The 13,077-nt window shown below is 37.2% G+C and overlaps 1 protein-coding gene and 1 pseudogene across 7 annotated transcripts in view; one reads left to right on the forward strand and one right to left on the reverse strand.

Moving 5' to 3' along the window:
* LAMA2 (laminin subunit alpha 2) overlaps positions 1-13,077 on the reverse strand; it is a 625,652-nt gene that overhangs the window by 574,170 nt on the left and 38,405 nt on the right. The gene's annotated exons all lie outside the window — the stretch shown is intronic.
* LOC104652086 (mesoderm-specific transcript homolog protein pseudogene) lies at positions 9,438-10,647 on the forward strand (annotated as a pseudogene).

Below are 13,077 nucleotides of genomic sequence, written 5' to 3' on the forward strand. Positions count from 1 at the left end.
GAAAATTGCTGGAGGCCCAGGAGTTTGAGACCAGTTTGGGCAACACAGCAAAACTCTGTCTCTCCAAAAAAAAAAAAAAAAAAAAAAAAAGTACAATAACTAACTGAGGGTGGTGGTGCATGCTGGTAGTCCCAGCATGGAGATGCTCCACTGGGAAGTGGAGGCTCCAGTGGTGAACCATAACTTCACTACTGCACTCCAGCTGGTTAAGAGAGCAAGACTGATTCTTCCTCTCTCTGTGTGTGTATATCTATATACACACACATTCTCTCTGTGTATATATACATACATATATGTATATATACAAACAGAGAGAGACAGTCTTGTGTGTGTGCATATATATATATACATATACATATACATATACATATACATATATATATATATATATATATATATATATATGCACAAGACCACAAAAGAAGTAAGTGTTAATTCCAAAAAGTAGAACTTGCCCAAGATAGAGTTTTCGGTCACACAGAAATAAAACCTACATGTCTTTAAAAAATAGCTTATGTTTAAAATAAAAAAGAAAAAGCAATGATTTTAGAGCACATAGAACTGATGACAATGAGAGTCCTGTAGAGGACATCTGAGAAAATCTTGCACAGATGGTGCTCTTCCTCACTGAGACTATGATTGGAGCAGACACACTGCCCACAGGCTCTCAAACAATTCCTCAGCTCCCACACCTTTCAGTTACCCCTGACACCCCAAATGAGTTCCATTTGGTAAGTACTTAAGGCTGAACTGCAACTGAGACAGCTACCAATGGAACTGATAATTGTCCGGGATGCTTTATGATACACAGATTAAATATGTAAGTGATTTTAAAATGTCATCCAAAATAAGACTACATATTAACAATTCCATTAAGACCTATCTTTCTCAGCTAAACTTTTTTTTATTCTACAGAAGCATCAACTAAACGAAAACTGCCATCTCCAGTGTACACAACAACAAAAATGTTTTAATCTCCATGACAACAGTGTTCAACCCACATACAAATACTTTTAGAATCTATTTAAATAAGCCAATTCATAGTTTTAAAAAGTAAATAAAAAGAACGCTAATTTATTCAGCATTTCTGGCTTCTGTCCATCTTTTTTTTTTTTTTTTTTTTTTTTGCTTTTCCTTTTGAGCTCGACTGGAAGAAAGAGATTTCTCTAGTCTTCAATGAAATTTCAATAAACAGTAACTTAACTGACAAAAGAACACTTTTTTAATGATTTGGTGGTATACTGTTATTTTAAAAGCTCTTGAGTAAAAACCTCAATTTATAAAGTTTTTTTTTTCTTCAAATTTCTCCTAAAGGAACTCAATAAAAAAATGAAAGGGGAAATATAGTAGATAGGATGATTGAAAAACCACAAAAGTTATGGCTGTGAAAAAGCTTAATGTTCAAAACAGAACTTGAATAAGTAGAGCTCTGCAAGCGGAAGTCAAGAGAAGGTCATACTATTTGTGCTTCCGTTGTTTGGTTTACTTTTACTCATATATCTTGGAATTGTTTTCTGAGCCTGTTTTAATGAGATTGCTTTTTGCTGCTCTTTTGTGGTGGAGCATTTTGAACATAGCTAAATTTAGACACTGTTCTCTAAAGATCCTTTTTTCAAGCTTAGATTAATGGAGGCCAACTTTGTCCCCCTTCATCTTCTACCTCCGAACCTCTCAGTGATGGAGGTCTTTGTGGGTTATATGATGACCTCTAACTGCACAGTGCATTTGAAAAACCACCATCTGTAGATAACAATACGCTGGGCACAGAGAATAAAATTAATTTGAACTACATGAGAATACATTTAATGGTGCATCTTGTTAATGAAAATCATTATCATATTTCTCACTTATACATTTACCATCTCCATTGTTTTTTATTTTTTTAGTTCTAGTACATCTATTTTTCCAGAATGTCATTTAATTTTTGTTTCTGAACCTTAAAAATTATATTTTAAAAATATTTTTAACTGAATGTAAGAGAAGCAAAGAATTAGTGAAATACAAAGTTAAATTTCACAGTCAAGGGAATCAAACTAATTGAGGGTTCATAGAATACTCACTAAAATCACTTTTAATTTATTGAATTAATTGGATTAATTGATTTATTCATTCAACAAACCTCCTCCCTATCCCAGATCCATTTTCAAAAGCCTTCAGATTAACCCTTCTAACACAAATTTTGAATACGTATTTTCCTTTCCAAGAGCCACAATGAAACTCCCACACCTCATTCTACACCTCTATTTCCCTAGCACCTAATATTATATGGCTGGTAACCAACAGACAATCAGTCAGTGTTTGTTGAATGTTTGAAATAAAGTCATTTAGTCTAAATGCTCCTCCTAACTGTGAAAGCTTTCCGTTGACTTGCTTCACTCCAGCAAGCCTTATTTTGTTTTCTCAGCTATTTATCAAAGAACACCCTTTGTTCAGAGAAGTTATTTAAAGCCCCATGCTTATTCCATGTCACTGTTCTTAACTTCTTCCTTTATGGAATATATGGTTCTGTACCCCTACAAATGCTGTACATCTCTTCTCATTCATAATTAAACTAATATTCTGCATATCAAAACTTTCTTATTTAAAAAAAATTTTTTTGAGACAGCATCTTGCTCTATCACCCAGCCTGGAGTACAGTGGTGTGATCTCAGCATGCTGTAGCCTGGAAATTCTGGGCTCATGCAATCCTCTCACTTCAGCCTTCCGAGTAGGTAGGACTACAGGTGTGCACCACCACACTCAGCTAATTTTGTTTCTTTTTTTTGTGGAGACAAGGTGTCTTGCTGCCCAGGCTGGTCTTGAACTTCTGGGCTCAAGCAATCCTCTCACCTTGGGCTCCAGAAGTGCTGGGATCACAGGTGTGAGCTACCATGCCCAGCCTTATCAAACCTTTCATTCCTTGGCTTTCATGTCATTATTTCAGGATATGGAACTCTTTGTTTCAGCCATTAGAGGTAAACAAAATATTTACCACAAAAATGTGATATGATCTTTATTCATTCATGAATGCATTACCCATTTATTCTCTCACTAAATATTCATTCCTTCCAACAAATATTTATTAGGTGTCTGCAATGTACCAGACAATGTGGAAGCACTAAAGAGAAAAAAATGGTAAGAAAAACAGAAATAGTCCTTGCCCTCTTAAAGCTCACAATAAAGAAGGAAGGAACACTAATCAACTCATTCAATTGGCCAATAATTATAATTGCAATTACACTGAAACAATAATACCCTCAATAAAGGGATGTAATCTAGTTGCTGGGTGGGGCATGGTGGTCAAGGGAGACAGTCCGATGAGACTCCCCTAAGGAAGTCATATTCGAATTGCAGTTTGAAAATTCAGTAGAGTCAGTGGAGGTGAAGTAAGTAGTAGGAAGACTTGGTGATAAGGGATTTTTAAATCAGTGGAAGGAAGTGAACACATTTATGAAACCCGGAACACTCCATTATGAACAAAACGTAACTTGAAAAATTGTAGCAAAATTATGATGAGCCAAGAATGACAGAGCTTTTTCTGGTCTTTTTTTTTAAGTATAGGAATCGTGGTAGACCACTGTAAACTTTGGGGTCACATTTGGACCCAAACTTTTGGATCATCACTCTGAAGGAAGTGAAGGGATCAGATTGGAGTAGGCAAGAAAGAAGTAAGAAAGTCTTCCTAGAAGGCAATGGTGGGGCTTACTCAGAGCACTCAGGGAGAACCAGGAAAGGCAGCTTACTCTGCCTAGGAGACATTCTTTTTTCTTAGAGGAGGTAATGCTTAAGCTAATTATTTAGCAAGAAGCAGATATCAGCCAATAAGATAATGAAGAGATGCCTACTCCACTCTCTACTCAAGCTCTTTGAGTGTTTGCTTCTTATTGACTCTCCTGTTCTTCTCTGCCATTGAAAATGACCTTACATTTTGGACTCTGCTTATCTACTTATAACCATCCATCTTCCATCTTTGGGTGGAATTCCTGGATACTAATATCTTTTCTGACTCTTTAAAAAATATCCATGGAATTAATCTTTTATTTATTATATTTAACTTTTGTACTATGTGTCAAATATTTTGTTAAGCTAAAAGAAAGTATATGAATTTGAAGCTGTTGCAGTCCTTATGAAACTCCAAGCAAGTGAAGGTAAATATGTTATAAATTCATTCTTTCATTCAACATGTATTTGTTGAATGGCTACTATGTCTCAAGCACTGGGATACTACAAGGGGAAAAAAAGGGAAATTCTTGATCTTGTGGTGCTTCCCTCCAGGATAAACTGTATACATATGACAAGGTCTATCACTGACACAAGAACAAAAAACTGTTAATATCAAGAGGATTGAAAAATGTCCATTTTCATGAAAAGGCAATAATTGTGTTGAGTCTTAAAGGATGAAAAAGTGTTTACCAAGCAAAATTGTGGAGGAAAGCTCTTCTAGACTAAGTGATGAGCATGTGGAACCTGAGTTAGAATTGAAGAGAAATTAAAAGTTGCAGAACCTTTGATTTTTTGGGAAATTCACTCCAGCTTATGGTAATCTGGAGAACTACACAAAATAAGAGAAAGCTAGCAGCAAAAAGATGAGTTAGAAATCAGTAGTGAAAGTCTAAGTGAGAAGTATTGAAGTTTTGTCTCTGAAGAGCAACAACAGTGCAGAAAGAGGGAAATGAATGAGGTCATGGTGAGGTTTTTGGATCAAGCACCATAAATCATTAACTAAGATTAAGACTATCAACATAGAGTAGGTTTGGGAGTTAAGATGATAGAATTCTATCCCTTTTGCTGGCTTTCATTCTTTTGATCACTCTTAAATGTTGGTACTCCCAGGACCTTCCCTTCATTTCTTGTGGTAACCAAGAAATTACAAACTGATGTCTACAAAGAATCAAAAACAAGCTAAATGAACAAAACATAAGTAAGAGAAAGAATACTTCTAGAAGGCCATCCTCTGAGAAGTATGAGTTGCACATTTTAACACCCAATGCTTTCACCCTTCCCTCATGGGATCTAGGCATTGAGTTCATTGTCAACAGGTGAGACAAATATAGTAAAGTGCTTAAGTTCTTGTGCTGGATAAAAAAAAAAAAAAACCTTATGTTTGCATTGCAGCTTCTCCATATACTAACTGGTGGCTGAAAGTAACTCCTGTAGCCACTCCATGTAAACATGGGACAATAAAAACTTTTTTTATAAAGCTGTGATGAGATCATATAAAATAATTAATGCAAATAGTGTCTAGCACTGTAAGGGCCTCACAAAACATTAGTTCTACGTAATAAGAATAAATACTGTATACTGTGAACTATTCTAACTACTTTCTACTATTTCATTTCATCTTCACAATCAGTCAGGGAGGTAGATACTCTTATTATTATTATTGTTAATATCGCCATTGCCCTCATTGTTACTAGTAAGGGAACTCAGGCACTAAGAGTTTAAATGGCTTACCTCAAGCTAAATATCTTGCAAGTGGTGAAATTGTAATTACAATACAGGCAGCCTGGCTAAAAAGTAAGAAATATTAATCCCAACACAGACATATGGAAACTAAGCAACACACTCCCAAATGGCCTGTGGGTCAAAGAAGAAATCCAAAGAGAAAACAAAAGTATCTTGAGACAAGTGAAAATAATAATACAACATACCAAAACTTCTGAAATACAGCAAAAGATGTTCGAAGAGGGAAGTTTACAATGATAAATGCCTATATTAAGGCAAAAAAATCTCAAATGAACAACTTAACTTTATGCCTCAAAGAAATAGAAAAAAATCTAAGACAAAGATAGATAGAAAAGGAAGGAAATAATAAATATTGGAGCATAAATACATGAAACAGTTACTAGAAAGACAATAGAAAATATCAATATAACTAATAGTTGCTTTTTAAAGGTAAACAAAATTGACAAACCTTCAGCCAAACTAAGAAAAAAGGAATGATGATTCAACTAAATAAAATTACAAATTAAAGAGGAGATATTGCAACAGAAATTTAAAAAAGGATTATAGAGACTGCTATGAAGAATCATATACCAACAAATACAATAACCTCGAATAAACTGATAAAGCTAGACACATAGAATCTACCGAGTCATGAAGAAATAGAAAATCTGAACAAATTTGTGTAATGAGTACCTGCTAATAAATAAAGAGAATAAATCAGAAATTTAAAAATTTCCCAATAAAGAAAAGTTCAAGATCAGACACTTGAAGGAGACACTTCCAATCTCATTTTATGAGGTCACTATTATACAATGCCAAAGCCAGATAAGGACACTACAAATAAAGAAAATTACAGGGCAGTATCTCTGATGAACACAGATATAAAAATCCTCATAAAAATACTAGCAAATAAAATTCAAAAGCTAATCAAAAGGAACATTCACCATAAGTAAGAGGTATTTATCCCTGGAATAAATGGATAATTCAACACACATGAGTCAATAAAAGTGATATAGTATTCTCACTTATGCTTGGTTTCCCTTTCTATGGTTTCAGTTGCCTATACTCAATCATAGTCTGAAAATATTAAATGGAAATTTTAAGAAAAACAATTCATAGGTTTTGAATTGTGCACTGTTCTGAGTAGCAGGATGAAATCTTAAACTGTTCTGTTTCCTCCCACCCAGGAGGTCAATCATTCCTTTGTCCAGGGTATCCAAACTGTATCACAACACACCTGTTAGACACTGGCACTATGTGCTCCTGGCATCCAACCATCAACATTGTCATAGCTCAAAAACCAAGGGTTACTCAAAGCAGATGGTCTTCCTTCTTTTTCATAGATATATACGTATAATAAAAAGCATACTATATGTAGGTTTCAGTAAAATCTACAGTTTCAGGCATCCACGAGGGGTCTTGGAATGTACCCCCCATACATAAAGGGACATTACTCTACACCACCTTCACAGAATAAAGGATGAAAATCATATTGTCATCTTAGAAAAAGCATTTGATAAAATTCAACATCCCATCACGATAAAAGCTCCCAACAAATTAGGTATAGAAAGAATGTATCTGAGCATAATAAAGGACATATATGATAAGTCCACAGCTAATATCATAATGAATGGTGAAAAGTTGAAAGCTTCTGAGATTAGGAATAAGATGAGGGAGATGTAGTAGTTTGTTTTCACACTGCTATAAAGAACTGCCCAAAACTGGATAATTCATAAAGGAAAAAGGTTTAATTGACTCACAGTTCAGTACCGCTGGGGAGAGCTCAGGAAACTTACAATCATGGCAGAAGGCAAAAGGGAAGCAAGGCACTTGTTCACAAGGCAGCAAGAAGGAGAACTGCCAAGTGAAGGGGAATTCCTTATAAAACCATCAGACCTCGTGAGAACTCACTATCACGAGAACAGCATGGGGGAAACTGCCCCCTTGATTCAATTACCTTCACCTGGTCTCCTTTGACATGTGGAGATTATGGAGCTTATGGGAGTTACAAATGAAGATGAGATTTGGGTGGGGAAAATAAAGCCTAACTTTATCAGGTGTCCACTCTTAACTACTCCCAATCAGCGGAGTACTATGAGTACTAGCCGGAGCAATTAGGCAAAAAAAAAAAAAAGAAAGAAAAAAGAAAAAGAAATCATATTCATCTGAATTGGAAAAGAAGAAGGTAAATTATCTCTGTTTGCAGATGACATGATTTTATATATAGGAAGCCCTAAACTCTATCTAAAGTGCTATTAGAAACTATTAAAGAAATTCAATAAAGCTGCAAGAAACAAAATCAACATATGAAAATCAGTTGTGTTTCTATACTAACAAATATCCAAAAAAAAATGCTGATATCTCTATGAGGCTTTTTCTGGATCTCTACATAAAAGGGACAAGAAACACCTTCCTCCCAAAGGAACAAAGGAACAAAGAATGGTGATTACTTACAAGTAAGCTAGATTTTGGCAATTGGACCATTTCTGTCTTAACAAATATAGCTAACCAGTCTTTAGCTTACAAAGTATTCATAAATTCTCCAAACAAAAGAAATTTATTGTAAAGAACACAGGTAAAGAAGAATTCTGTGAAATTGTTTAAAAAATAAGTAAATAAATGAATTCCCAAAGGACTTTGAGTCTTTATTGATCCCGCAAGTTGTGACCCAGAGTTCACACTTTGATATGCACCATTCTCCTGTACCATTCATGTCCTGTAATGATTTCTCCTTTTCTCAGTTCATTTCTCAGATATCTATGTTTTTTTAACTTAAGAACTATTTTATTGGCATCATTTGCCTCATTGTTGTGACTGCTGAAGAAAAAAGTGGTAGTTTTAAAATAAAATGTAAACTTAATTTCATTCATTCGTTCATTTTCATTCAGATATTCAACATTAAGATATTTACTAGGCATTATGCAAAAGAATTTTCAATAATAAAGAAGTGAAAGAAGACCACTTACTGCCTAAAAAGTGCTAGAAACGGCCACTGCAAAGTGTGATGAGAACTACAGTAAAGACTCAGAGTCCTTTGGGAATTCATTTATTTCCTTATTTTTTAAACAATTTCACAGAACTTTTCTTTACCTGTATTCTTTACAATAAATTTCTTTTGTTTGGAGAATTTATGAATATTTGTAAGCTATAGAGACTGGTTAGCCATATTTGTTAAGACAGAAATGGTCCAGTTGCCAAAATCTGGCTTACCTGTAAGTAATCACCATTCTTTGTTCCTTTGGGAGGAAGGTGTTTCTTGTCCCTTTTATGTAGAGATCCAGAAAAAGCCTCATAGAGATACTGGCATTTGAGCTGTTACTTAAGAACAGGTAGCACTTAAACATGACTAGCAGAGAGCATCCCAGAATCACAGGAACAGAAAAGCGAATGAGTTAGAAAGTGTGGTGTGTGTACATGTAGAGAAACTGGCGGTGTTTTAAAAGGAAGTCGAGATGCACACTGTGATGGTCTTGAAAGGCAGAGAAGATAACAGGGAAATACTTAAAGATTTTCATAAGAAATGTATATAATGAGACTTCTACTTGCGGAAGGTTAACATGGCAGTGATGTAGAATAATCATAGGAAGAAGAGACTTTGAGTAGAGAGATGGGTTAAGGGATCGTATCAGTCAGGACAGGCTAGGATGCTGTATGACTACAGACTCCAAAGTCTGTGGATTAAACTAACGAAGACAGCAAGGACGTATTTCTTGCTCCTGCTCCATGTACATTTTGGGCCCATGTGTGAAGGGTGGGGGAAACTGATCTATATATTCTACACTTAGGCATCCATCTGGTAGATCATCTGTCTCTATAGTATGGTGAATTATGCCCTGGCTTGTAAAACTCGTACTCAATCTCAGAGTAACACATGTCAGTCCCGTTCACATTTCATTGACTGTCTATGCCTAACTTCCGGGGTGAGCAAATGCAATCCTACTATATGCTCGAATGACTGGAAATATCGATGAGTAGTTCAGTCCCCTCAAGAGGAGATTGCAATCGTTCAGTCAATGAGAGTGTACGCGGCAGGAACGAAAAGAAATCGGAAAATAGAGGAAATACCTCAGAAACAGAGGCCCCGGCAGCCAGCGCACCCCGGCACTTCCTCTGCGGCACCCGCGCCCCGCAAGCGCCCGCAGAGTGGCGCCGCCCCGCTCCGCCCCGCCCCGGCTGTGGTGCGCCCGCACTGCCTGCGGCGCTTCACCGCTGCAAGGGCTAACGCGGCCGCTGGGCGGCGCCGGGATCGACCCCGCAGCACGAGGGAGGGGTGCGTCCGGGTGGGCTGCTGGCCTCGCCCCTGCTTGCTGCGCGCCCGCGCACCCCACCCCCTCAGCGCTCCCCTGCCCTTCGCTCACGGAAGTCTTGAGGCACGTGTTTCACTTACAAGGGAGTGCGTATCTTCTGTGGGTGTGTTTGGAAGTCCGGGGACAGCTGTGCTTTTACACGGTTTTCCAACATCCAGCTAAGATTGGTACAAGACTTGGGAAGGTTTGACCTTGACGTTTCATCGGGGGATTGCCCTTGATTTCTTTGGCTTTGTCTTCAGTGACAAACCGAGACCGCATCACTGTTCCGTATCTGAGCAGGCCAGCATCGTAGAAGCGCTTTTGTGGCATCTGGGGCTCCAGAACAGCAGGATCAACCTTCTGTCTCATGATGATGGAGATACTGTTGCTCAGAAGCTTCCCTACAGCTACAAGCAGAATTGATCTGGTCGGCTTACCGTAAAGAGTCTCTGTCAAATGGAGGTATCTTTCCTGAGTCCACTCCACTCCTCCAAAAGCTGCTCAGAGACAGAGGTGTGCCGTCACCCATGCTCACACGACTGATGAACTTCTTTGTACTCGCTCGGAGTTCTCACCCCAGTCTTTGGGCCTCTGAGAGTGAGCTGTGGGCGTGTGGTCAAGGACAGGAACTGAGTCATCCACAGTCTCTTCCAGTACATCAATCAGAGGAAGAAGTTCAGAAGGCGCTGGGTGGGAGCTCTTGCCTCTGTAACTACTCCTACTCATTTTTTCTATGGACCATCGGATCCTGTAAATCCCTAACCAGAGTTTTTGGAGCTGTACAGGAAAACGCTGCGGAGGTCCACAGTGTCCATTCTGGATGACCACATTAGCCACTACCCAAGGCTAGAGGATCCCATGGGCTTCTTGAATGCATATATGGGCTTCATCAACTCCTTCTGAGCGTCCCTGTATTACCTCCCCTTCTCCCTTATCTGTTTGTAAAGAAATGCCCCGGTCATCAGACATTATTCTCTCACCAAGTCCACTTTACTCAAATTGGTGAACATGTATAAGAAGCAGCCACCAGCAGCTCTGACTAAGGTTGACGTGACAGTCCACCTCCCATTACTTTGACATCTGATCAGATATATAGACTTGGCTTTGCTTTTGTGTTATTAGGAAATTCTGATGAGCATTACTATTCACTGATGCAGAAAGACATTCTATTGCATAAAAGACTTTTTAACACTTTGGACTTCTCTGAAATATTTGGAAGTGCTCATTTCTGGCCCAGCCCCATCAGGAATTCTATAGTAAGAATGAGGAGAAGGGGGCTTCCTTTCCTTTCCTTGAATGGCTTTATGGGCACATGCTTTTTAAAAGTTCTTTAAGCAACAGAGCTGAGTCTTCTTTGTCATACCTTTAGATTTAGTTTCATCAGCTGTTTTTAGTTATAAACGTTTTGTTAAAACAGATATTGGTTTAAATAATATACCATTCTGATTTACCTACACATTATGTATATATATATAATAAAGATACTAAACCAGCATACCCTTACCCTACTAGAGTAGTCAACCTAATTAAACATGTTTGATTTCTGAATAAATTGAACTAAATCCAAACTATTTCCTAAAATCACAGGACATTAAGGATCAATAGCATCTGTGCCAGAGAATTACTGTTATTGGCTAGGAAGACCAATTCTAACAGCAAATAACAATCTGAGACTCCTCATACCTCAGTGCTTAGAAGCGTGTCTCTCTTGAGCTACCATAGAGGGGAAGGGATTGTTGTGTAGTCCAAGTCACTATGCTCAATGTACATTGATTCCTTTAATGATGACTGCTTAGCTCCCCATTGCCTGTCCCAGAGAAGCTTTACAGTGTAGCTCAGTAATTCCTGTACTTTACAGACAGGAAAGTTGCAGAAACTTTAAGGACAAATTCTGAAAGACCTATGAACAAATGGTGCTGAATACTTTTTTTAAAAAAAGACACATTTCTTTGTCTTAGTCAAAGGAAGATTGTTAAGTGATTATTTAAAATTCATTTTTTAAATTAGCAACTTCAAGTATAACAACTTTGAAACTGGAATAAGTGTTTATTTTCTGTTAATAAAAATGAATTGTGACAAAAAAAGAAATAGAATCAAGACCTTGTTCATTGATATAATAATGGGAAGAAAGAAAAGGATCTAGTAGGAATCTAATAGTTTATGCCTTGAGACTGATGGGACTCTCAGCAAAAAATTGGAAATAGCAGGGGAAAAAATTGATGGAGGTGGGTGAGGTCTGTGGAGAGAATGGGATACTTCAAAGTGAGAATGTTTAGCTGATAAGTTTAAGCCACGTTAAGCTGTAAATTCTGGCAGGAATATCTGAGTAAGGATATCCAAAGGAGATAGAAAATTAGAGATGGAGCTCACTCACAGAGGTGGTCAAATATGTAAATAAGGATTTTGAAGTCACTAACATAGAAGTAATATTTAAATCTATAGGCCTAGATGAGACTGCAGATTTCATATCGTTAGATTGACCTTATCCTATTCTTGAGTCAACAGGAAGAATGTTGATCTAATTTTACTAGCTTCACATTTCTGGGGAAAACAAAGATAAACTACTAATGATAGAAATAATTCAGATAAGAATTTGAAAATTTCTTCAGGAAGAAAGAACACTACTTTTTAAGGATGAAATTGGTGATAGTTGTGAATTTTGAATTCTTTAGGTGCCTTATGTTTAAATATCCTACAGTTATTGTATCTCATTCCTAGAAATTCACCATGTAAAAATACACATGAAAACTTGATTTCCAGTAGAACAATTAAGAAGCACATAAAGATGATCTTCTGGAAGGCATTAAAACAGTTTTGCCATTTTTAAGGAGAGATTTCTATTATCTTTGCCTTCACATGCACAGATGGGAATTTTTAGTAAAGAATTAATGAGTGAAATCCTTTATGAAGGTTTTCAAGTATATTTTTTGAACAAAGTTTTCAGCTTGCAGAGACATTGTTTTTTTACTATCTATGTAGGTAAATTTGAACTAATTCATTATATCAGTGGTTCCCAACATTTTTGGCACCAGGGGCCAGTTTTGTGGAAGACAATTTTTCCACAGACCGGGGTTTAGGGGATGGTTTGGGAATGATTTAAGTGCATTACACTTATTGTGAACTTTATTTCTATTATCGTTACATTGTCATATATAATGAAATCATTATACAACTCACCCTAATGTGGAATCAGGGCAAGCCCTGGGCTTGTTTTCCTGCAACTAGATGGTCCCATCTAGGGATGATGAGAAACAGTGGCAGATCATCAGACATTAGATCCTCATAAGGAGCACACAACCTAGATCCCTTACATGTGCAGTTCACAGTAGGGTTTGCACTCCTCTGAGATTCTAATGCCGCTGCC

This window comes from Saimiri boliviensis, chromosome 4 (assembly GCF_048565385.1).
Source record: "Saimiri boliviensis isolate mSaiBol1 chromosome 4, mSaiBol1.pri, whole genome shotgun sequence".
Lineage (NCBI taxonomy): Eukaryota > Metazoa > Chordata > Mammalia > Primates > Cebidae > Saimiri > Saimiri boliviensis.